The sequence below is a fragment of the Mesocricetus auratus genome, unplaced genomic scaffold, assembly GCF_017639785.1.
Source record: "Mesocricetus auratus isolate SY011 unplaced genomic scaffold, BCM_Maur_2.0 Super-Scaffold_100006, whole genome shotgun sequence".
In the NCBI taxonomy this organism is placed as follows: Eukaryota; Metazoa; Chordata; class Mammalia; order Rodentia; family Cricetidae; genus Mesocricetus; species Mesocricetus auratus.
Window position 1 is genome coordinate 42,584,796 of NW_024429190.1, and position 26,631 is coordinate 42,611,426.

Genomic DNA, 26,631 nt, shown 5'->3' on the forward strand with positions numbered 1-26,631 from the left:
TTGAGTGCCCGTTTTTGTTGGTGCTGTTTTGGGGGGGTTGTTTGTTTGTTTGTTGTTGTTTTTTTAACCCATGAGGCTGGCCAGAAGTAGAAGACCTCAATTACCAGTAATTATTCAAATTTACCAAAGGTACATTCAAACTGTTCCGGAAGCTCTCCAGGTACAAAGCCATACCACCTACACCACAGCCTGGTGAGTTCGGTACCATTACTACTCCACATTTATGGGTGAGAAAGCTTAGACATAAAGACTGTGGGCATGACTCCAGTGGACCGCCAGCATCTTTGCTAACTTTCCCAAAGCCCATCACAATATTCAGTACCCAGCAGTCACTTGGTGACAGTAACTCCTAAGATATTTACTAATTTGCAGGCGAGAGATTCAGCTAGTATATTAAAGACCACTGGAAATTACCAGAAATGCCTGCGTTTATGTTGTTTTGTTTTTCCCTTTTATCCAGTATACAGAGATACTTGATGAATCCAGTCAGCAAATATTTACCTAGTCACAATTTCACTAAGAACACAGAGGTAAAATAGATCTTGCCTTCTAGAATTTCAGACTCAACAAAAAAAAATGGAGAGAATATGTGCAAGGGCACACAGCTTCCCCTTATGGCTGAAGGAGGGAAGGATGGTGGCAATATTGGAAAGCTTCAGCAATGTAAACCACAATCGGATGAAAGCTTGTATGTAATTCTCAACAAAACAAACTTTCAAAAAACCCACTAAAATCCAACGTTTAAAAGAAAACTAAAGACATTATCAAGTTTCTTACCCTCATCTCTTTCTGACTGAAATGAGCCACAAAAGTATCTCCCTACTGACTCTAAAACCCCAAGACAAATTCCAAAGTCCTTTTTTATCAGAACAACCTAATTCACAGTACCCCATGAAAATTTCTGACAAAGCTGGAATCTGACCCTGAGAGTCATTTATTGTGACAAGAACTTTTTTTTCTTCAATAAGTAACACTTAACAACGTATAAATTCCTTCATTAAATACCATTTAAAAGTGCCCAGCTATTTTAGTACAAGAATGAGCCGAAAAAATTAAGTGTTCTCCCATAGAGCGTGGTAAATGCCTGTGAATGCAACGGACAACTTGAACACAAACACTGTGAGAAACTAAGGAGGGCCTTAAGTCTTTGGAAAGTTCTTTCTCCAGCTTCACGTTTTACCCTGTCACTGCAAGCCTTGGAGCGTGGAGAGGAAAACGAGTAAGCTAGGTGGCGCAGTTGCTCAACACACTTTCCTGACAGGCTCCATAGTCCCTGGGCCAGGTGGAAAGGAAACCCAAACCTTAAACCGAATTTCAGGATTAAGCCACCGGTTCTTCACCCATTCTGGGTAAAGCTCCGTGTTTTCGGTGGAGCGTCCCACATCCTGACACCCTAAGGGAAGGGGTCTGGAAGCAGGGTTCTTTCATTCCTCCCACTCTAGCCTTCAGGACGCAGGCGAGCGAGCGAGCGAGCGTGCAGCCCCTGGGAATGACCGTCGCAGCAGCGGCGTCTGTGCTGTTTGTCTAGCCATCAGGCAGGCAAGAAGCAGTGCGCGCGCGATCTGCCAGCTAATGCGGCTGGCTCGCTGATCCCTCACACTCAAGTCTGGATCACGGGATGTCCCCTTGTCCCTGCAGTCAGCGCACACGGGTCGGAGCGCAGGTAAAGGGTTACGCGTGGCTGGGAGGCTCGCCCGCTGCCCGCCCACGTGACGCGCTGGCCCAATGACCACGGCTCGGCTCCGGCTGCGGTGCGGCGGGCTCCGAGCGGCACTGACCCACTCGCGTGTCCCAGCGCGGACACCCGAGGCCCGCGAAGCCATGGACACCCCGACCCTGGAGACGACGCCCCACCGCAGGTAAGCAGCGTCCGGGCCCGCGCCGGGCTCCCCCGGGGAGGAGGAGGGCTGGTCCTGGGCGGGAGTCCCCGCTTCGTTCCTCGGTCGCCCTTAACTTCTTGGTTCCCTTCTGGAGGAGCGCGGGGAGAAACGAGGCGAGGGAACCTATGGTTTGATGACTTCGGGGAAAGTCACGGAATTCAACCAAAGAGCTGGAAAACCTGGCGGACGACACGGTTCAGGTCCCCAAACTAGGGGCGTCCGTGCTGGTGTTGTAAAATGGTTTGTTTTTAAACTCCCAGTTCTCAGCGGTGCCTGGGAACTTCAGCCGGACAAATTGCAAGAGATATTTCCCCGTCGGCCTGTGTTCGAGGTTCACCATATTTTAGCATCTGGGGACTTTTATTGAATAAAACGGGAAAGGGCATTTGACCGCCCCCGCCCTTTCTTTGAAATGTCCTTGGGTCCTAAGATTGGGTCTAAGGCGGTGGCAACAGTGCCTGGAGGGACTGCCATGCTGTGGGCTCAGCAAGAGCCTGGGGCTGGAGACTGGGCACCAGATGTAAACAGTTAAAAAGATCGCACGCTGTAAATATCTAATGGGCAAGCATCTCCTAGGTCAGTCACCTAGGTCTCCGTGGCCTGAACAGGCCTGATGAAGTGATATTTTCATAAAGTCGCCAATGAAGACTTCCAGTAACACCAGGCAGATATCAGTGGGGCATATATACTTCCCTGAACCGTAATTAACCTTAAAAGCAAAGCAAAATAACCCCATCTCCAGTGACTCAGAATGTTTTGTTTTCCATCGTGTTATAGACACTTGTGCGATGAATTGAGAGGAAGTGGGTGTTCTAGGCGACGCTTCGATTAAAGAAAGGGTGTTTGTGGTCTCCCTGCAACTGTTTATGAGGACGTGTTGGTTGTGGCTTGTGGATGGATGCTTTGGGTAATTGTAACAGCTTTGGTGAAGAACAAACGCTGGCGAAAAGAAAAGCCTATAAAGTGGATGAAAAAGAAATAAAAGCAGTTAATTTTAGAGGTGGTAGGTTTTATATTTGCTGGAGTTTTTTCCTCCCATATAACTTTCTAGTTAATACTATTTTAAGAAGGATGCAGTATCTCCCATATAATTTTCCAGTTAATGCTTGTTTAAGAAGGATACAATAGCTCTCTACATCTAAGTAAGTACCAGTGTCCCCAAAACACCGTGCTAGTCCCTTTGGTAAAAATCCCTGTGCCAGGGAAGATCTCTGTAACAACACTACGGAGTTAACCATCATTTAGGAGAGTGCTGGGTTCTTTGTGTTTCTCCAAAGTGTGAAAACTCAGTAAACAGCCAGCTCCAATGCTCGCTGAGGTGACAGATACAGGACAGTGACTTGTGGCTCATTTCTCCTGCTCACCCACTCTACCCGCCTTTTGATCCTGCTCCGTCACTTATTCTACAGGAATTCAATTGTCAGTGGAGATTTCAATACCTACTAATGCCTAAAATTAAATGTGGCCCGTGTTCACTACATCCCAAAGAGATTTTACACACCTGGGATTTAAAATGAAAAAAACAAACAAACAAAAAAACTTGCTTATTGCTTGAGCACATACTATGTCCCTAAAAATGAAAGGATTCCCTGACTTCTGACCCAGCACTTCTCAGAGCCTGAAAATGGTGTCCTCTAATTGTGGACAGGAGCCAGTCTCAGCGCAAGGGCAAAACAGATGCTGAGACCTTTCCACTCAGAACTGCCTGGGGGAGGTGCCCCAGGAACCCATTGCTTGGGTGTTTTCTGATAACTGAATACCAGCCTCCTCCAAGCTAGTTTCTTCTTCCTAAACAGTGTCTCACATGTTCCTAGTTCTACAATTTCCCAGTCACCCTCAATCTTAGGCTCTTTTGGGTTCTTGACTAAAGAACCTATTTAGTTTCTAATTTCATCATTAGAGCGGTTGTCTGGATAGATAGTCTCCCTAGATAATTCAGAAAAGGAGATCTGGCAAGAGCTGACTGTACCATCGTGGGGGAGAATGGGGGAGGACAGGCGTGGAGAACTCCCTGTCTGCAGGGCAGTCAGGGAAGTGCCCAGTCGTGGTCTTTTTAGTTCCTGCTCTTAATCCCAGAGCCATGCTGGTCCCTCACTGAAACCGGTCTTACTCTGGTTATTTCCTGAATGCTACTGAGGAGAACAAACTGAAAATCAGATCATTCATCTGCTCCTGGTTTTCCCCCCATGAATGTCATGGCCCCATGGAGATTGGAATCTTCAGAAAGATTGTAGACTGTCAAAATGACCCTGTCTTAAAATATACTGAAAACCATGAGCTGTGATTATGAGAGACTGATAACTAAATAGCTTAACCTATGATTCAGTGTTGTCAGAAACCCTAGACACTACTGAGCTGCAGTGAATGCTAACCGAGATCAGATAGGGTGACCATATAGGTACATGGTTGCAACTTAGCTAATGTGGTGTCTGAAATTTTACCATGAGCAGTGAGATCTCTTCAGCACACAGGTGTCTCTCTAAAATCAGATGAACTCTGGCCTGGCCTTAGAGACCACACGTGTGTGAGCCCGCTGACTCCAGGCAGTTGGCAGGGTGCTAGGAACACAGACAGCTGCGGCTTGAAGAATCTAATCTTGGGAGAAACCTTTGAAGGGTTTAAAGCAAGGCACATATCTGTTCTTGAAAGTTTACTCTGGCTGCCGTGAGAAGGATGGAATGGGGGAGTCAACAAACATGGCCGAAGGCAGCTGGATACACAAATTCCCAGAAGAGCAGACAGAGGAGGTGGTCAGTTGAGAAGATATTCAGGCACCTACAATCTTAACTGTAAGGAAGTTCTAATGACTCTGGTCTTCGATGTTAGTTTGCATGCCATTTCCAAATTAGATTCCCCGCTCCCAGGTTAGTAACCATAAGCCCTGCTTCAATACAGTGCTCCTAATATAGAGTACAGTTACACCGCACTTCACACAGTTTCCATCACAGAAAGAAGGTTAATGAGATAATGATGGTCACATTGTTAGCAACTTAATGCTTCCTCACGTAGACTTTGAAGTATTAAGGCAAAATGAAGATAAACCTTTGTCTCATGTAGACCCTGTCTCATGTACCTTAAATTCCTGTTGGAATAAAAGTCGCCTGACTTTTGGGCTGTTTAATTCCCCAAGTTGGCCTGAACATGTCCTGCACTGTGTCACCGAGAGGACAGCCTGTGTTTGGAAAAGTAGTAAATGGTCTATGAAAAACATTTTGTGCTGGGGGGGGGGGGGAGTTCTCCTAGTAGTTGACGCCCAGCTGCATGCAACATGTATTGGTATACATTTTTAATTTTGTGTTTTGAAATTCACTGTCCATTAACCCGAGAGAAGATAGCTACAGAAAAGAATTTTGAAATTTCTTTGCATCTCCCCGTTCTCCACACCACCCCTACCCCATCTAATAACTGAGTACCTCAACTGGTCAGTCGTATGAGGTAAATGCAAAGATTTGGCTGGAGCTATAAAACAGTATACTTCCTGATTAATGACTAGACTGCGGGCAGTTATCACTTCTCCCAAACGTTACTGCTACCTAGAAATGAATGCACAAAGCTGGCTTTCCCCTGTAAATCATTGTCATTCGACAACATTAGTTCTTCTCTGGTCCCTGATGAACTTAGCTATTTGGGTTCATAGTCCACAAAGAGATTCCACCCTAGTGGTTCAGTGTGGCTGTTATGATAACAGTGAGATATTTTACTCACAGCCCACTGGAAGCCAGCAAAGAAATACAGGGAAGTTTGTCCGTGATTAAATTATCAAAAAAATAATAACATTTTTATCGTTATTATTGGAGTTCATAACTGTCTTTTAGTAAATAAGTATTTTTTGAAATCAGAAACTTAAAGAGTCACTTGTCCTAAATAACTTAAAAATGAGAAAAAAGGAAACTAGATCAGAGAGTTTGTCAAACAATATTATATAAGTTTATACAGCTGCCCACTAGGTCCAGAATTTGAGTCTTGGTTCTTAGTTCTTCATGCTACTGACTAACCATCATAAATTTTAGGATACATAGATCCCATTTTCAATTAACCTTTGCCCTACAATATAGTTAGCCTCTGTTTATTGAAAAATTGCTTGTATATACAACATTAGTTCTCTGTTGCTGTGTAACGAATGACCCAAGGATTAGTAACACAGGTTTGTAACAAACATAATGACCTAAAATAACCACTGTTTGTTGAGTTTACGATTGTGTAGGTCAGCAGTTGGGACTGGGTTCAGCTGGGTGAGGCTTGCCCAAGCTCTTTCACGTGTCCGTGCTCACCAAGGTGGTACCGCCTCTGGGTTTTAGCTGACTGTCGACTCAGTCACCTGGGGAGCTAGGAGGCTGAGTTCAGTGGTTCCCAGGCTGCCCCCCTGTTGTCTCTACATGATGTTAGGAGGGAGACAGAAGCAAGGCCTAGGCTCAACTGATCCTACTCATTCAACAGCAAGTCGGGAAGCCGAGTTCTAATTCAGAGGGTGGAGAATAAGACCTCACTTCTTAATTTGAGAAGCTACAAAGTCATATTAAGAAAAAAAATTCCTTGGACCCTTGTGGCCCCTTTCAAAGCCTGCTATATCAACCCCACAGTTTACATAATTATCTTAACTTCTGGTGCCTGCAGCTAAGGTAGAATCCCTACTTTACAAGTAAGGAAACTGAGATCCAGATGTGTTAGTAGGGATCAGGCAAAGAACATAGCTTCTGAGTGGTAGGTTGGCCTTGGATCCTAGGCCTGACTGGAAACCACCATGTAATGCTTCCTCTGTGTTCTACCCCAGTGAGAGGCACCGCAGTATCTCACAGCTAATACTAGTATGCTCAAAGCTTTAATAATGCGTATGTGTTTAAAGATCAGATGTGAGTGCAACCTTAAAGAGCATGCACTTTCATCTGTATGTGTGAGCACACACACTCCCAAAGCAACTAAATCAGATGGATGCTTGCTTTCTCAAAGAAGCTTAGTAGAGAAGGAAGGAGGACAGGGAGCCAGGAGAAGTACAGAGCTGAAAAGAATAGCTTCTAGTATTATCTCAAATTTCCTCACATCATCTTTGGTTTTAAGTCTTATTTCTTTCTTTGTTTGTTTGTTTGTTTCTACTTGAGAGAAGGTCTCACTGTCTATCTCTGGCTGGCCTGAAACTTGTTATACAGATCAAAGTGGCCTGGAATTCACAGAGGTCCACCTGCCACTGTCTCCTGAGTGCTAGGATTAAAAGCATGACACGATATGTGGTCAGATGCCTGGCCTTTACGTGTTGCTTAAATAACTATGCTGAAGCTTCACGAATGTCCACAGGAGATAGAGTCATGACTAGAAGGGGTGGGTATTTGGGGGAGGGGACAATCCTTCTCACCATAGGTAAGCAAAACCCCAAAACAGGTAAGGGAATGGTTCAAGGATATGCCCAAGCCTGGGGCTAGAACTCAGGTCTCTAACCCAAGTCTACTGTGCTCTGATGGGTACTTCAGAGCAGACCCTTCCCATAATGGCTTCCTGGTGGTTTCTCCACCACTGATGGCCAAGGTGAGGTAGTTGAGAGAACCCAGCTTTAAAGCTAAGGTGACCTAAGTCTGAGTCCTGGTTTGCTAACACCTGGCATGTCACAAAATGCATTTAATGCTCTAGTCACTTCTAAAGAGAATCATAAAACAGAAATAATTGACCAGACAGTCGAGATTTGGTTCACAGAATACAATTTGTCTCTGTTCTCCTTTAAACTTGACAGGGCAAGTTTTATGGTTGACACTAAGATCTGGTTTTGGTGAAGGGAGCCAAGTATTCTAATTATAGATATAATAAAAGTCCAGGCCAAGCCCACTCCAGGCCACCTGATTCCACACTGGGGGGCTTAGTCCCAAGCCCACTCTATGGTTAAGTTTTGCTGTGTGGAATGCTTGCTGTCTTCGGAGGGAAAGGCCAGTGTTTCCTGAGGCCAAGCTGTGGCTCTTGGGAGGAGCACCTGGAAACAGGAAGGTAGCAAAGTCACTGGGGTAGAGCTAGCTAGAGGGTTGTTTTAATAGTACCCCACCTCCATTCCAGGATTTAATGGCTGCAAAAGGAGTGTTAAGTTTATGTGATCAAAACAAACAAACAACAACAAAAAAGGAAGCCAAGTAGCTTTAGAGGGTGAAATTACCAAATTCAACCCCTCAGTGTGAGCCAAATAGAACAAAAGCTAGTGAATTTATGATTTTTGGAAGACCACCAGAGGCAGATTTGTCTAAGCAGGACACACATCATCCATCAATCAGGAACCATCCCAGTCACTCCACACAGAGCACCGTGTGCATGGTGGATGTGTGGTCCCCTTTAACTCCCTCTGCTCCCTCCTGTCCCCTCACTTCTGTGAGCCCTTGGAAAGAAAAGCGGGAGAGGTGGGGTTTCATTTTCTTCTATCTCCAAGCATTTGTTGCAGCTTGGGATTCTTGCTTGAGTCTCAGAATAACACATGGGGCTGGCTGTCCCAGGAGAGGCTGGACTGAAGGAGGGTTCACGCCTACTGTTTGTTTTGAGACTTCGGAAATCACACCTGACTGTCCTGGATTGTGCTAACCTGCATAACAGCAGGACAGTGGCTACTTCCTAGTCTACACAAGGCCACACTTGATGTATCTGACCCTTAGCTTCAGGGACCTCGGTTTTCTGGAATCCTATGAGGCCTGTAGGGCAGAGCAGCATTTGGAGTCCGGGATGGAAGGGAAGGGTGGAAGGGCTGTCAAGCTTGACATGTCTCAGCTCACCTCACTTTCACCTCTTTGTAAAGCCACACCATGAAATAGCAGGAACTTTCAAGCTGGAACACAAGGGACTTCCCTGTGTTTCTAATGACATGTATTTCCTTATCATGAAATTTCCTACTCAAATACCTGCCCGGGGATAGTTTGAAATGCTTCTAGTAATGACTCCATGTTTGCATCTGTGTGAGTGCCAAGGTTTTAGTGTGAGGAAGGAAAGAGGAGTTTCTTGAGAAACCCGACTTCCTAGGCGTTGCCTGTGCTAAGTGTTCTGACTAAAGAAAATGCAACGTGGGGTGGCTCGAGAGTCAGGAAAGTGGCCCTCTCTTGGTCCTCACTGCCATGAAGGGATTTCACAATTAGTTGGCTTTTATAGCGTTTCAAAGAGAGGGGCATGGCCTCACTTTAGGTGCATGGTGGGAAAATCTCCTTCCTCTGGCCTCAACACTTGGTGTTAGATTCCATTCAGCCTTTCCAGTCCAATATGGAGTATGAGTAGGAATGAACACAAACATACATCGTGTTCTGGGCACTCATGAATTCCCTCCTACCTCTGTAATTGTGTTGTGTGGAAGGTTCACCGGGACAAATGGGACCCCTCTTGACGAGGGTAGGAGCTCATCGAGGAGTTTAGCAGCGAGAGTCCTTTGAACTAGATAGAGACTCCTTCTCCATGGGGCGTTTTTCAGAAATAACTACTGAGAGCTGCCAAGAAAGACATGGGCTCCTAAGTCACCACAAAGAAGGTGTGAGATAAGCCCCATACTGCTGCCAATGGGGGGGGGGTGCACAGGCTCACTTCACCAGAGCAAAGCAATTGCTCATATCCGCTCCTAATTCATAAAGCCCTTTGTGCTGATTGGAGATAAAGCGGTGACCAAGCAGACAAGCCACCTCTGGGTGAAAGCCCTCTGATAACATTCTTCCTAGCCATCTCCAGAGGATGTAATTCAATCTCCATCCTAAAGCATAGGTTACAAACACACCCCAAAATCCCGGACTGCCTGTGCCTCTTCTCTCGAAGCACATCCTGGGGGAAAGTCAGTATTGGTCAGTGAGAAACTGACAAGGTTTTAAACGGGAGTGTACTAAGAAATGCAGATGACTGGAGTATAACAAACAAGAAGGCACAACTAGGAAAAGAAGAGATCTGGTGAAACATTGATGAGATTGGGGTGATGGCCCAGTTGGCAAAGCACCTGTCTTAAAAGCACAAGGACATGAGTTCGAGTCCCATAGCCCACTTTAAAAAAAAAAAAAGGTAGGATGTGGTTGGTGCTGTGCACTTATAATCCCAGTGATAAGGAGGCAGAAAGGGACTGGGGGACTTGCTGGTCAGCTAGTCTATTGTACTTGGTGCATTCCAGACCATTGAGAGACCTTGTCTCAAAAAGTAGGTAGATGGCACCTGAGGAATGACACACTCTCTCTCTCTCTCTCTCTCTCTCTCTCTCTCTCTCTCTCTCTCTCTCTCTCTCTCTCTCACACACACACGCACACACACACACACGCACACACACTCTCTCACACACACACACATACACACACTCACACACACACACTCACACACACACCAAGATGTTGTTGACGTTCTAGTTGTAGAAGCAATAAGTGGATGGACTCTAGCAATGCCAGGTGAGATTACAGGGTGTGTCTGTTGACTGGAAATGAAAAGCAAAAGAGGGGGTGTCATGGTTGAAGGCTATGACCTGCATATACAGGGAGTTCTATTGTATTCAGAAACAAACAATCACATCAGTGAGTACCAGTTAAATAAAAATTTTTAGGTGCGATGTGACACTCTGCACTGACTAAGATGGACATTGTATTTAATAAGGTTTGTTCATAACCCTTCTGTTGAAGACAAAGTTGTATTTTAATAAATGAATGATTACAGGAACACTCATCAGAAAAATCAGGAAGAATAAATTCCAAACAGATAAGAATTGGGGTCATAGGAACAGTCAAAGTCTACATGAGCTGTTTCTGAACTCTGAACTCTGCAATTCTTACCTGTGGTTTGGAAATCAGAAAACAGTCGGCAGAAAATGAACCTGGTCTCTCACTTGTGCTGTGGAAGCTTTTGTCGCCTTATCCCCAAATGACTGTGCTCTCTTGTGAACCCAGAGCGCATTCTAGAATGTTAAGTCCCAGCAGGGATTTAGAGACCATTTGGTTCAATATCCCCCCACTCAAAGACAAGGAAGCTGAGGCTCACTGGAGTCAGTGGTTTGGCTAACTGCATGTAAGCCTAGATTCATTGCCAAAACCCATGTACACTGACTGACCCAGAGTCTCTATTTCTGCTATGAGCTCCCGCCCTCTCAGAATCCCCAGCATCTGGGAATAACTTAGCATTTATGAGACTCTCAAGTAAATTAACTTGTTTTCTCCTCCAGAAAATGATGAACTCAAGCTCAGAGTCAGTATACTGTTTAACATAGTGTAAGATGCTTACAGAACCAAAGGTAAACTTGTCTCAGGTTTCAGAGCCAGGAAGCAAGACTACAGTTCGGGGAAAAATAAAGATTCCACTTGGCTTGTACTCATACATATGGCTCCCAGTGTAATTCATATTCTCTCTCTCTCTCTCTCTCTCTCTCTCTCTCTCTCTCTCTCTCTCTCTCTCTCTATCTATCTATCTCTCTCGTGTGTGTGTTGCACACAATAAAGAATTAGTTAGGGACACTCTCCTAATTAGTTGTCCTGGAGAAAGGGAAATGGACTTTGGATGTAAAGATGTGTCAATCCATAGGTAGGTACACTCCCCCTGCAACGTGTATAATACTGCAGCACATATAATACTCTGTTCATAAAAGTGTTTCCATCCATAAGTAGGTACACCTTCCTGCAGCATATTTAATACTCTAGTCTCCCTAAAGGAAATGGCATTGCTGCTTAAGAAATACTTTAAATTTGTTGATAATCTGAGGGATCTCCTACAGTTGTGTGCTGATTTCCTATGACTTTCAGGGTCCCTTTGCGCTGTGTGGTTCAGGATTTAGTGTTTAGCCCACAGAAACACAGTCCAGCTGTCCTGACTTTGGTCCACCACTGTGTTTCAGAGCATCATCCCTCGTACTGAGGGATGCAGCCAAGCGGATGCTACTAGGTCACCATCCACAGACCCGAGCTCCTCCCAGAAAGCAGCTCCAGCCATCTCATTGGAGAGCACGGTTAGGCTGCAGGGTGGACAAGGTTTGGCCCATTGCCAGCTCTGTAAGGCCCTGTTTGCTCTCTCTGCTCTGGGGCCTCTCTTTTCTCCTCCTCCCCTGAAGCTAATCAGAGCACTTTTGTCTCTCTTCGGTTCCACCTGGCACCTGGCGCTCATCACCTTCTCTCGGAAACTCTTGTGCTCACTGTTCCTCTTTACAAAATGTTTTTGAGCTTGTTTCCAGTGTTGTATTAATTTATTTCAAGTGAACATTTTCCACTTCCTAAACATTTCCATTTTTTAATGTTGCCATCTGCTGGAGTCTTTAGACAGAGTTACCCACTCGTGTTTGTATGTGTATATGGATTATAATTTAAACACTTTCAAACCGGCTTCTGTTTCTGCTGTTGCTGATCTTGTGTGAGCTGTGGGCTGCAATGTTTTCAGTACTTAATGTATGAACCCATGTAGTACACCACAAAGTTGTAGGGATACAAAACAAAAGTGTATAATTAATTTGGGTAAACCAGTATTTTAACACACATTCCTCTCAGTCGGTTACAGGTTTGCCTTTTAAAAGGCTGATAGTTCTTTTCACAAATGCAAAAACTTTGTTCTCAGTAAAGTTACCAAATGCTTCTTGCATAACCTCACATGTGGCCAAGGGGAGAATGACAGGGGAGTACAGCCCTTCCTCACAGGTAAAACAGGAAAGAGTGGATTGAACTGTAACTCAATGCCTCTTAGAATCAGAAAATTCTAGATAACAGTAAAGAATTCCAAGATGGCAAGATTGTTGGCCCCAGAGGCATTATGGAAGAGTTTGTGTGTGTGTGTGTGTGTGTGTGTGTGTGTGTGTGTGTGTGTGTGTGTTGGTATATACACATATAGGTATGTATATGTATTATATATGTGTGTATATGTATTATATGTGTGTGGTGGTATATATGTACATATGTTTGTATGTATATATATGTGTGTGTGTGCAGTGATATATACATATATGTATGTATATGTATCATATGTGTGTGCTTATGTGTATGGTGGTATATATGCATATATTTATGTGTGTATTATATATGTGTGTATATGTATTGTATCCTGTGTGTGGGTACCTATAGAAGTACTTGGAAGAAATGGTGTTTCTCATTGCTCTTTTTAGCTGTGCCCAAACAGAGCAGTAAACTGTCAGACTATAACAAATCTTGATATAATTATTGAATTTTCTCATAAAATGAGAAACATGTCAGATGGGTAACAGGATGCACTTTTTGAATCAGCCTGCCCTAAAGCTTCAAGAGGGCAGCTGTCTGTAACTTGCCGTTCCGTGTCAGGATAGACCCATCACCATACTCATCACAGCAGCAGTGATCAGATTCCCTCCCGAACCCAGAAAATGTACAAACATTTCTAAGGCAATTGCTGTGCTGTTCTATCTTAGGAGAGAATTTGTCTATGGCTAAGCATCATTGGGATGTTCTCATTGTTACCAAGGATAATCCATTAGAAACTGAAATGTCCAGGGCTGAAGGAATGACTCAGCGAGCCAAGTGCTTGCTTCCCAAGCATGAGAATCTGTGTTTTGGCCCCCAGCACGCATGTGAAAGCTGGTACAGCAACACATACCTGGAATCCCAGTACTGAAAACACAGGTGGGGCACTGGGGTATGCAGAAGTAGGTGGAGTACTGGAGTGTGCATAGATGAGGTACTGGATATCCAGGCATACGTGGCCCCTACAAGCTTACTAGCCCTCAAATCTAGCTGAAATATCAAGCTCTAGTGTCACTGAAAGAGCCTACTTCAAATAACAAGGTAGAAAGTGATAGAGGAGAACTCCCAACATTGACTCCAGGCCTCTCTCTGCATGTATACCTGTACACACACACACCTGTACACGCGCACACATGCACACACACACACACGAGCACCCGTACACACACACACAAGCACCTGTATACACACACAAGAGCACCTGTACACACACAAACACACACACCACACTCATGAGAACACACACACACACACAAGAGTACCTGTACACACACACACACACAAGAGCACCTGTACAAACACAAACACACACACCACACTCATGAGAACACACACACACACTAGAGCACCTGTACATACATACACACATACACACACCACACAGAAGAAACAAACAAAAATTGAAATTCCATGAAAGAGAACATGTCTGTACATTGAGCATGTGGACTTCCTTGTATTCCTTAATATCCACAATCAACAAACACACATGTGTCTTCTCTCCAGTTCTGTTGTTGTTGTTTCAAAGTGGTTCAAGAGTAAAGAAATGGGAGGGGCAGAGGAGTCAGCCTCCTCACGATGTTGAGGACAGCACTGCGCTTTTGGAAGTCTCAGCTGGGACAGATCAAGAAGTAGATCTTTCTGATGAACTGGAGGGTTAAGAAGGCGCTGTACCTTTAACTCTGAAGACATTTTCTAATTGTCCTTGACGCTTCTGTTTTCATTTGTTTGCTTTGGGTGGCACATGAAAAAGTATTTGCCTACTGGACAAGACTAATCTTCATGTGCTTGAAAATGGCTCTCTCTAAAAAGGTGGCAGCTAATTCATTGGTGCTACATGTTTGTTTTAAATGCTTGCAAATGAAGAACGTTTTACTCTGAAATTGGAAGCATATTTTATACCTGAGGGTCAGGTCTAAGAGAAGATGTGCCTGGAAACTGTTAGTAGTATGAAACTTTAGGAGTCAAACGTTGGATTTTGTAGTTATAAATCATCCCAGAGCTACATGAGTCAAGCGACTGCTGTTTTCCTTATAAAGCAGTTATCAAAGCTTGAATGAACCCTAGTATTTCATTCCAATAACGTTGTTTAGAAAATCTGAACTTACTTATCTAAATAGGCATTTTTAACATTTAGACAATATCTCTAAATTGTTCAGAGTGAGTGAGCCAAAGTATGTTTATTTTCCCTACAGAAATTAAAATCCCAATTTGTGAGAAAATCTTATTCACTCAACAAATATGTATTAAATACCTCTTATTTTGTATGTCGACCCTCCTGAAGGCTGCTCTGGATTTCAAATGCAGAATTCCAGTTTGCAAATGAAGGTCTTGAATGCTCCAAAAGTGTAGTCGACATTTTTTAAAGTAACATTTTAGAAAATATAATTTCAGTAAAATCTACTGGGAGCAAAGAAGTCATGAATTGGGCTACACTTGATGAGCAGTGCGGCTTTTGTTCTTGGCAATGGTTTGGTTTGGGTTTTGAGTCAGGACTTCATGTACCCCAGGCTGGCAGCAACTTACAATGTAGCCAGGACTAGCAAGAGCTCTACCAATGAGCTACACCCCCCAGTTTGGCCATGAGGTCTTAGTAGCTGAAATTCAAAAAAGGACAAAACAAGAACAGAAATAATGTGTTTGGTGATGACAGTGTTACTGGGGCATTCATTTATTAGTTGGCTTTCTCTGATTGGATGTATTCATATGTGTTTATTATATATATATATATATATATATATATATATATATATATATATATCCGAAGAATTGTTTCCCTTGTTTTCTTACTTGTGCTGTAGGTTGTTCTGTAGGAACTGAAAGTGTAAACACAGCCTGGAGCTGCTGGCCCCTTGGTTATTTTGAGTTAACAGTTCATGAGCATAGACTTCCGGTTTCCTGAGCCCTAGCTACCTATGCCTTGTGCTGAGCTGAGCGGGATGCAGAGATGAACAGTCTTGGTATTCCTCATGGGGCTAGTACAGTCTCCTGGGATAGAGAACTCCGAATCAGCCTCAAAACAGAAGGCAAATTGTGCTTCTAGGAGTGAGAGATGAAAGAGGTTACTAGAGCCCTTAGGGGTCACTATGCCAGGAAGCAAGGGGGCGGGACTTCTCAGAGAAGCATGTGCTCAGTACCGAAGAATGAGGAAGCCCTGAGCATGGAAAGAGGGGGAGAAAATCAATTATAAATATTTATTTTTTGGAAAGCAGGGGAGACTAAGAACCCTGTTTCTAGTAAGAGATGCCAGTGACTGTTATGGTGCCTCCTGAAGCCTTTGGCCTGATTTCTTACCCTGAAAATCAGTGGCCAGTGATTAATTACCATGAATTCTCCCCTTGCTGGGGATGGGGGTGGGGATACTTTCTCAGGAGCTGTTAGCATCCTCACCCATATCTGTCCAAATGAAAGCTGACCACATTTGGGCCTGTAGGCTGGGCAGCCACAACCTCCTGCCGTACACAGGCCCACAGCTCATCCACACTGGTACCAGCCCCCCTACCTTCCCTGCACTCTGCCAGAGTGAGACCTGCCTTACTCCAGGTGGATCTTTTCTGTGTGGATCTTTCATTCTCTGGGATAAAGCATCACCAACTCTCTCCTGAGTTTTTAAACTCTAGCCAAGAACAGCGAAGCACAAACAGGAGTCAACACTCAATAAACACACATCATTTATTTATTTATTTATTTATTTATTTTTGGTTTTACGAGACAGGGTTTCTCTGTATTGTTTTGGAGGCTGTCGATCCAGCCTGGCCTCGAACTCACAGAGATCCGCCTGCCTCTGCCTCCCAAGTGCTGGGATTAAAGGCGTGCGCCACCACCGCCCAGCTCACATCTTTTTAAAAATGAAAATAAAATCCAGAATGACCATAACCTCTAACTTGCAATGTTTTGGATGCCTCTTCTCGCCAGTTCCAACACCTAATTTTGTGGGTTTGGTTTTTTTTTAATCTTTCAAGAGCAATTTGTGCTACCCCAATATCCTTGGATGTTTCATCTTCTACTGGAGTGTAGTAGACTTAACACAGGCTAAACTCTTAGAGAAAACTACTCCCCCTCCCTCTTCCTCCTCCCTTCTCCCTCTCCCTCTTCCTCCTCTCTTCTCCCTCTCCCTCTCCCTTCTCCCTCTCCCAGCAGCTAACAGTTCAGTAGCTTCACAACTAGGTGTAGAATTGTGTGCCCATCTCCCATCTCCATGGTGAGATTTGGTCTGGCATGAACTCAAACAGATTTTGTGCCCTTATTAGAAATCAAAATTAGGAGCCGGGCGGTGGTGGTGCACGCCTTTAATCCTAGCACTCGGGAGGCAGAGGCAGGCGGATCTTTGTGCGTTCGAGGCCAGGCTGGACCGATAGCCTCCGAAACAATACAGAGAAACCCTGTCTCGTAAAAACCAAAAAAAAAAAAAAAAAAAAAAATCAAAATTAGGGAATAAAGCTCTGCGTGATTCGGTGGTGGAGCATTTGCCTGTCATGTATGAGCCCTGGGTTTGGCATTGCTGAGAAACTGCTATTCTAGGAAGAGCTGAGCTCCACACTCCTCATTCATGATTAATATCTGGATGTCCACTCTCTCAGTTGTACACACAGTGCCCTGGAAATTTCACTGACCATATTTAATGATCTTACTTCTGCTATCTTAGCTCTCATCCTTGGCACTTTCATAACAAATCTATTTCTCAAGCACCCATGATCAAATTACACCCTGAGGTTCTCATCATAGAAACCAATACAAGGGTTGTGGGCACAGCTGTAAATCATCACTATGGACAGGATAAGGTGTACAAGACTCTAGAGCGGTGTTGACAGTAACTGAACTCGTTGATTTAGATCAGTTGACCAGGTAGCTTGGGAGCACTTGCAGAACTGAAGAGGATAAGGTAATCTTGGGGACACAGATGTAAACAGTGGACCCTTTCAAAGTTACAGAGCCCCTGTTCGACCAAGTATATGTGAAGAAAACTGAATCCCCACTCCCTGATTACTCTGAGAAAAATGTACTTAAGTAATAACAACATTCTTGAAAAAGCAAAAGATTTTCCCTTTAAATGTTTTCTTATAAACATTATAAAGAAAACATTTAATTGGATGATTCACTTACAGTTTTAGAGGATCAGTCCAGATGAAAATGTTGATGTAACTATACTGTTCAGGTCTATGTGAAAATGTTTAAGAAAATTGAAGATTCATGAGTTTGAGTCTTTTGAAGAGTAATTATTGGTCGCAACTCTGAAATAATTAAAAGGAAAACCAAACGTCAATTAGTGAATACCTATTTGATGGGGTCTTCATATGAGGCCCAAGCTGGCCCCAAACCCAGTCTGCCTTCTCAGTCACCCATTTGCTACAGGTGAAGTCTGCACTCCCACCTACTTTGTAAATAGTGTAAATGTCTGTTGCTGAATGATGGTTTTCCAAAGGGTTGGTAGAGGCATGGTAGTACATGGCGGTGTGTGCCAGTAAACCCAGCACTTGCAAGGTTGAGGCAGGAGGATCCTGAGTTTGAGGATAGCCTGAACTATACACTGAGACCCTGTCTTAACAACAAAATAATTTTAAGTAACTACAAATAATGTCTTTAGAGGGGCTAAGGGGTACACTCCACACCTTGCGGTTCTTTCCAATTTTCTAGTACCCTAACCTACCCCTGGCAGCATCTAAGTGTATGCTCACATAGCTCATATACATACGTAACCCCAAAAGCTTGTCCCTGGTTCAGTGCTCCCCACAGTCATAAATTGTTCGCACTTTCTGTCTTCAAGTAGATAAGCCTACAGATTCCATACCCTATCAAACTAAACCACTGAATCCACTGTGGCTGCTGTGTTCTCCATGGTTCTGTTTCTGTGGATGACCTCATCAGGTGTTGCATGGTTTTGTGGGTTTTGTTTTATTTTTTTGACTAGAAACAAGGGCTAGGACTCTGTGGCTTTCACTCTTCAGTTCCCATCACTCTACAATAGCCAGACTCAAAAAATTCGGGATGAAAATGAAACTCAAAAAAAAAGCAGAAGATGACATGAATGTGTGTTTTAGAATAAGTAGAACTTCCCTGTTGGAAGTGGCTGAAGTTGTCTTTCTCCAGAGAACAGGAATAGTTAATACGTAAAGGCTATGAAGTACCAGATACTTGGGTAGGAATAGGTATTTGTACATTAATCTCATGGGAGGTCAAGACAGTTGTTCAAGGCCAAACCCATGATGGATCCAAGTCAGGGTCTGTGTGGTACCAGAGCATCCTTGGTCTGTTCTGTGTCCCGGCCTCATCTGGGTGGGACCGCTGTCACATTAGATCAGATTTCCTCTGACTGACGATTATCTTCTGGCAGAGGTACTACCGATGCCCCCCTGAAGAGCAAGATATATTTAGAAACTCAGAAATAAAACATTTTGTCGATTTTTTTCACTTCCTGATATAGAAGACCTTATTTTGCATCCTCATACAGAGCAAAACTCCAAGGCTCCATCATTTAAAAAATCAATACCAGGGACTGGAGAAATGGCTCAGGGGTTAAGAGCACTGGCTGCTTTTCCAGAAGATCTTGGTTCAATTCCCAGCACCCACACAGCAACTCACAACTATCTGTAATTCCAGTCCTAGGAGGTCCAGCAACCTAACACAGTCATATATGCTGGCAAAACTCAATGCACATAAAATAATAAATCTTTTTTTTAATTGATACACCATCACTTATTGGCAGTCAGCCCTAACTTTTCTGATCTACCTACTGATGTCTAGGGAAGAATCCTCTATCACTCCGCAAACTCCTAACCCAAGAAGGTGGTATCGGTCAAACCGGACCAGAAGTGCAGTCTTAGAGGAAGTACGACCACAAGAGCGTCTTTCAAGAAAAAGTTGAGAAATCTTTGTAACATTTCCTCCTTCCCTCTCCTTTGTGCAGTTCATGGAAACAATGCTCCCTTTTTTCCCCCTGGTTAGTACAACCAGCTCAGCCCAAAATTAATGAAAGTAGTAAAACTAGAGTTGCTATCTTATCGAAGTCCATCCACCCGCATCTCCACCCACTCCAAGCTGTGGAGGAAGGGCCCTTTCCATGCAGACTGCCAAGTTCAAGCTAAAGATTGAGATAACAAAAATCCTTTGCTCAAAAGAAACACTTTGGAATAATGAACGCTGTGGTATATGCATCTCATTTCTGAATTAATCGTGCCTCCTCAAATTTCACTTATGGCTTAAGAGTCTTTATATGGCAGGAATTTTTGTATTCAGGAAATTACTTATAAAAATATACCATTCTCCATGAATTAGTTACCATTCTCCATGAATCAGTTACTTAGAAGAGCAGTTATTTGCACTGTTCTGTTTAATTGGGTCATGTATATAAATTGCAAATTAGAATGAACCTAAAAGATCTAAGATCTTAGTGTAGATACACTGCAGTGACTAGCTTTCTAGAAAGGGGTTCCAGTGGGTAGAGATTTTTACCAAGGTTTAACAAGAGTATGCAGGATTTCCAGAATTTCCCATGATTGTTGCCAAAATTCAAAATGGTTTTATTATTGCAAAATAGTCTTTCCTTAACAACAGGGCCGAAAAGAAAGGCACTGTTTTGCGTGAGATGGAAAATCACCCCCAAAGCAAATAAAGTGGCTGTTCTCAAGAGGAACTCACTTTGTGCTTGCAAGTGCCGGGACCAAAAGGCAAAGAAATTTAGCATGCTCCCATTCAACTTGTCACCATAAACCTAGGACAGTAAATGTTTGCATTTCCGAAGGGGAATGGAAACCATTTACCAGAACCAACAAGCGGAGGTGAGCTGCTTCGTCTCAGATCTCCCTTTCAGCTGCTCCATAGACAGCATAGAGCATGTCATTAACATTGCTCCTGTGTTTTCATCTCTCAACAGATAACATATTGCCCGAGGATATCTCACAAAAGCCACATCCCACCAGCATGTTAGGCCTCATTGTCGGATACATTTAGTGAGGGTGGGGTGTGAATAGATCAGATCAGTCACAAAAGTACACAAGTAAACTCTGCAGCACCTGGACCTGAGTTCTACCTCAGAACCCACATAAAAAGCCAGGCATGGTGGCACACACTTAAAATATGGGCAGGCAATGGCCGGTTGATCCCTGAGGATTGCTAGCCAGCAAACAACGCCTAATTGATCAACCCTAGGTCAGTGAGAGGCATGTTGTACAGCTCTGGAGTTATAACACCTGAAGTCATTTCTGGTTTCCATGCATGTAAACAACCATACACATGAACACCTATACACACACACACATGAAAAATTACTAAATTGCCTCCTTTCACTTTCTGGTTATGTGTGCATGCATGCAGATGTCACCGAAACAGGGCTCTCAGTCCCTCCGTAGGTTCAAATCTCAGCTCTGGAGCTTCCTAACCTTTGATTGTCCATTTCTTAGTCTGTAAAATGGGAACACCAATTGTGCTGAAAGCTGGCATGGTGACACATGCCCTTAATTCCAGCACTCTGGGGGCAAAGACAAGTTGATCTCTTTGAGTTGAAGGCTATCCTGGTCTATGCAATCAGCAGGGGATATACAGTGAGGACTTCTCTCAAAAGGGAAGAGTGAGGGGGGCTGGAAAAGAAAAGAATTGGGGGCTGGAGAGATGGCTCAGAGGTTGAGAGCACTGACTGTTCTTCCAGAGGTCCTGAGTTCAATTTCCGGCAACCATATGGTGGCTCACGACCATCTACAATTCAATCTGGTGCCCTTTGCGGGTATGTGGGTAGAGCACTGTATATGTAATAAATAAGTCTTTAAAAAATTAAAAAAAGAAAAGAATTGGACTGTACTGACACATAGACAGGGTGGCTGTTGGTCTAGAAAGTAGAAATCAGTACATGTCTCTGACTTCTATAATTAAAAAACAATTTAAAAAATAGTGGCATGAGAACCACCGGTTAGAATGACTTTAAACAAAATGGTGGCAATAACAAGTGTTGGTGCAAAAGGGGGAATGTAGGAGCCTTCCAACTCAGCTAATAGGAGTCCAAAAAGGTTTGCCGCTTTGGAGAACAGTCGTTTAAATATACAATTATTATCTTATCTAGCAATTCTGTGTCCAGAAGCATACCTAAGAAAGATAAGAACCTATGTACACACACACACACACACACACACACACACACACACGCACACACACACAGACTTGCTATATAAATATTCACAGCAGCATTGTTCACTAGATTAATAGAATGCAGACATAGAAAAGGGATAAAATAATGATAAATATGACACCATGGACAAACCTTGAAAATATCATGCTAAGTGAAAGAAATCAGACACTAAAAGCCATATAGTTTGATTCTGTTTTAGATTGGTGATTACCTAAAAGTAGGGAATAGGGGGCTTGGGAGATGATGGTTGAAGTCGATGGATATGGAAATTCTTTAGAAGGCAATGAAAATGTCCTAGGGCTGGGTTTGCAATTGGTTGAGTATTTTCCTAGCTTGCAAGAGGCTGTTGAGGTCCTGGCTTCAATCCACAGCACATAAACTGGGCAAGTGATACACGCTTGTGAGGCCAGTACTCCAGAGGTAGAGGCAGAAGGACTGAAGTTCAAGATCACCCTCAACTACAAAAGGAGTTCTAAGCCGCTTTGTATTACATTGTACCCCATGTTTAAAAACAGAAGAAAGGGAGCGGAAGGAAGGGAAGAGAAGGGGAAAGGAAGGGACATACTGGGTTCTAAAATTGATTATGGTGGTGATTGTGAAATTGAATATACAATGGTTACAAAAGTGGACATACAAACATCCCAATACAACCGTTTAAATACTAAGCAATAGGGGTTTAGGTAACTCCAGTCACCTTCTATGCTTAATTGTTTTTCAGTCAGGCCAATAACTTTTAAGCAGTTTACTTACTCCATTCCAGTCATGCCCCAGACCTCCCAAAAACTTTCATTAAAGGATCTTCCTGGCCTATGGAAGCAGTTTCACCAAGCATGAAAACAAAAATGGCAACTTTGATTCTTAGTGATCATGAAACCAATATATACACATCAAGAAAAAGAAAGTATAAATCTGAAGCATGATTTAACGGACACAAATAATCCTCAGATCTGAGAGAATATCCCTCCCTGACTCATTCCAAGGTAGAAAATCTCATTTGGAACTTGTAGTTTAGGGAATTATGTTCTTAACTCCAACTACACATCTGAGCTCCTTCCTTCCAGAACTATCTCTGGAATAAACCCTGACACCTGAAGATCTCAGCTTCCTTCAGACCCCTTCCTATGTGGGTTTGATCATCTCCAAACTGAGGACATTTTTTTTCTGTTTAACTTTTTTCATTTTTATTTTTGAGACAGGTTCTAGCCCAAGTTTGCCTGAAACTTACTCCGTAGACTAGGCTAGCCTCTGTTTTAGCCTACAGAGGACTTGGAAGACAATGAACAGCTGTAAGTCTTTAACTGAACTGTTTAATGTTCCATCGTGCTCTGAGATAGCTGTTCTACAGGCCCAACTGTTCTGCTTTGCTAGGATTAAAGTCCTGTGCACTATTCTAAACCTATTTCTCTTTTAAAAGCACACACACACACACACACACACACACACACACACACACACACATTCTCTTTGCAGCACCATCAGTGCCCTCCCCTCCCCGACATGGCATTATCTTCCCATTATCTTATTATTTAGTTCCGATTTCTCTAACTCAGAGCTGGCTCACTGGAATTCACACTTGTCAAAGCTGCTCTTGGAATGTATCTGTCCCACTGAGTCAGAGGAAGAGGAGCCTGAACTCTGTTAAGGAAAAATAAGTGAATTACTTACTTGGCCTAAGTGAACCAAACTAAGACTGACCTTGAAAGGAACAAATGTGTTCCCTAGTACCAGTAAGGAAGTAAAATAATTGTTACCATAACTTAGGTGAGGAAGGGGAACCCTTTCCACTTTTGCTTATTCAAAACAGAAAGGCTGGTTTCTAATTTGCTCTTAGTAGTTCATTTCTCCAGGTGGCCTTTTTGTCAAGGACAGTAATTGGGAGCATCTACTATGTCTCAGCAGTATAACCCATGTGTATAACAAAGAATAAGACAAAGTCTCGTCTTCTCATGTCTCAGTTCCTCTGTCTTCCCCAATCGAAACCTTACCACTTATTGTTATCACTGGTTATTTCTTCATTTGGAGGAATAACCTTTTATCTGTGCTTAGAGATTTCTCAAAGTACATTCTCTAGATGCTTTTATCCCACACAGTACCTGACATAAGATTGAGCCCCAAACACATGGAGCTTTGTTGTTTGCCAACATACATGGCTGGGCTTCCTTCCTGAAGTCTGGGCATTGGAGAGCAATTATTTCATCTCTGGCCTTTCTGATGGTGCAGTCAGAACTGCACCACCCATAGCAAAGCAGAACAGTTGGGCCTGTAGAACAGCTGTCTCAGAGCACGATGGAACATTAAACAGTTCAGTTAAAGACTTACAGCTGTTCGTTGTCTTCCAAGTCCTCTGTAGGCTAAAAAAATTCAAAACCGTAAAGTGCTTTTAAGAGCCAAATGTCCAAGGATATTTCTAGAGTTTAGACCCAACATCATATCCTTTCTATATTTACTCTGAGAGGTAGGTTGTTTCATAGAGTAACTATAGCAAACAAGTTTCTCTAGATACTTCTAACCTTTCCTGTTTGATCCTGTTCACATTCTTTCTTTGTTAAAAATAAATATTTACACTGTGCTTCAGGTATGTCTTCGCTAACCTGAAGCAATGGATTAGTAGACTAGATTGTCTCTCAAAAGATGACCTACACAAACTTGGAGTGATTTTGCCTAGGGTGTCTGGAAAGCTTACCTATGAAAGGGTCAACTGAATAATCATGCAAAAAATACACATTTTTCAGTGCAGTGTGTATCAAGATTTGACCTAATAAGGAAGTAAAGAAAGGTATCCCGGAAGAAGCTAGTAGGAGTTAGCGAGGAAGAAAGTACAGCGTGAGTCAAAGCCCTGTGGTAGGCAGGAGTGAAACAGTGTGAGAAGATGCATGAAGCTGGAGCTCATTGGAAAGATAGTTCAAGGTAAGAGTGGAGAAGAGGGTAGAGATCATCGCTTCTACTTGGGGCAATGGGAAGCTACTGAAGTATTGTCTTCAAGCAGGGATCCGACATAATCACATTTGTGTTGATAGGATAACACCCAGTGTGCAGGGGGATTGGATCCATCAGAAATGCTTTGCTGAGGACCAGGCAAGGGCCCTGTGTCTAGGACATTCAAGACAGATCTAGAAAATGAAAATGTCCAGCATTCTTAGTGTAATCCAGCTTTCAAAAGGGGTATGGATAGAAGTAAGCACATCCAAGACATATTTAGAAGGGCTAGAGATGACATAGCAGGTAAAGGTGCTGATGACTTAAGGCCATTTGGATACCCTGGACCTATGTGGTAGGAGGGGAGCTCCAACTCTCACAGGCTGTCCTCTGACCTCCTCACCCCCACACAAAACAAACTAAATAAATAAAAGTATTTTCCCCCTAAACACTAGAAAAGGCTTTCAGAAGTTACAAACATAGGGTAAAGACCAAGGAGGTGCAGCCCCTGGCATCAGGTTGGGTAGACCTTCCTAATGAGAACTACACACACTAATAATAAGGACACTGGGAAATCTTGCAGCAGAGACCAGGCTTACTATCTAACCCAGCATTGTGCAAGCTTGTTTGCACCCAGAAGCCCCTATTATTTTTAGGGTAATGGAGACTAACTTCCCAGGGACACACCTGAGGCAAGTCAGCGTCAGCCTAAGCTTTTTATGAGCAATGCCAAACATTGTTCACATTCCTTAAATCTCACATTCATCTTCAAGGGCTGCCAAAGGAAAACAGCACAGGCTCCAGCGAAGGTACTTCTGCTCTCACAGAGGCGGAGGCTAGAAGTCCAAGACAAAGGGGCCGAGGGTTTGCTCTCCCCTGAGGCTCCCTCTTGCGCTTAGTCGGCCATCCTTTCTCTGCTTTCTTCCATGGCTGTCCCTTGGCCCTGGGTGTTGTCTGTGTCCAGTTCTCCTTACATAGGACACACAGATTGGATACCCTAGCCTTCTCGTTTGACCTTCCTCACCTCTACAAAGGCCCTGTCTCCAAATGTAGTCAAGTGCTAAGTGCACTGGCCAGTTTTCTGTTGCTGAGAACACAGTAGCATAGATTTAATAAGTTATAAAAAAAAAAGTTTGTTTTGGTCCACAGCCCAAGGTGAGGGTCTGTGTCTGGCAATATCTTGTATGCAGAGTTACAAGACATCACATTACATGTCATGAGAGACAGAAATCATACATGGGGTAGAGTGGGGGAAGCCTTCCAGGTCAGTGGTTCTCAACCTATGGATCATGACCCCTTTTGGTGTAGAACAACCCTTTCACAGGGGTAGCCTAAGACCATCAGAAAACACAGATATTTACATTACAATTCAGAACAGTTGCAAAACTACAGTTATGAAGTAGCAATGGAAATAATTTTATGGTTGTGGGGGGGGTCACCACCACATGAAGAACCGTATTAATGGATTGCAGCATTAGGAAGGTTGTGAACCTCTGATCCAGGTTCTCTAATCTTTCTCACTCTTCTTATAATGTCAGTTGCATTCAGTCATGGGGCTCCACCCAGTGACGTTATCTAGCCCTAGCCACCTCCCAAAAGTGTAAACACCATAGTAGATTAAGCTTCCACCTCTTAACAACTCAGCAAGGGAGTGAACTACACTGAGTGTCAGGGAGACTAAACCATAATACCATAATCCCAAGGGATTCAGTTAGGCTGGTAGGAATTTTGAGGGTACAGAATTCAGCCCATAAGAGAACCCCAGAGGTAAAAACCTACTTACAACAGATAATATTACTGGCAGTCCACACCCCATCCTACATTAAAAGTCTGATGTCTAGTCAAGGTAGAGCCATTCTAGAATGTCTCTATCCTTAGTGCATACATGCCCGCAAGGATAATTAAAAAGAGCCAATCCCATTACTCCCAACCCCACACCTGACTATAGCAAAGATGGAGCTAGGAGTAGAGAAGATAATAACCTTCAAATCCTGCAGATTCATGTTGAATTCCTAACCCCTGAAGTGATGGTACTAAGGGCTAGTGCCTCCACGAGGGGATTCTGCCA

The 26,631-nt window shown here is 43.4% G+C and overlaps 1 protein-coding gene across 2 annotated transcripts in view; it reads left to right on the forward strand.

Moving 5' to 3' along the window:
* The first annotated feature begins 1,317 nt into the window (after positions 1-1,317).
* Positions 1,318-26,631, forward strand: part of CUNH4orf19 (chromosome unknown C4orf19 homolog) — a 76,838-nt gene continuing 51,524 nt past the window's right edge. The window contains exon 1 of one of the 2 annotated variants that reach the window (XM_005074388.4): positions 1,318-1,859. The gene's annotated coding sequence lies outside the window, so the exon portion shown is untranslated. The remainder of the gene's footprint in view (positions 1,860-26,631) is intronic. The other variant, XM_013116519.3, reaches the window with a different exon arrangement.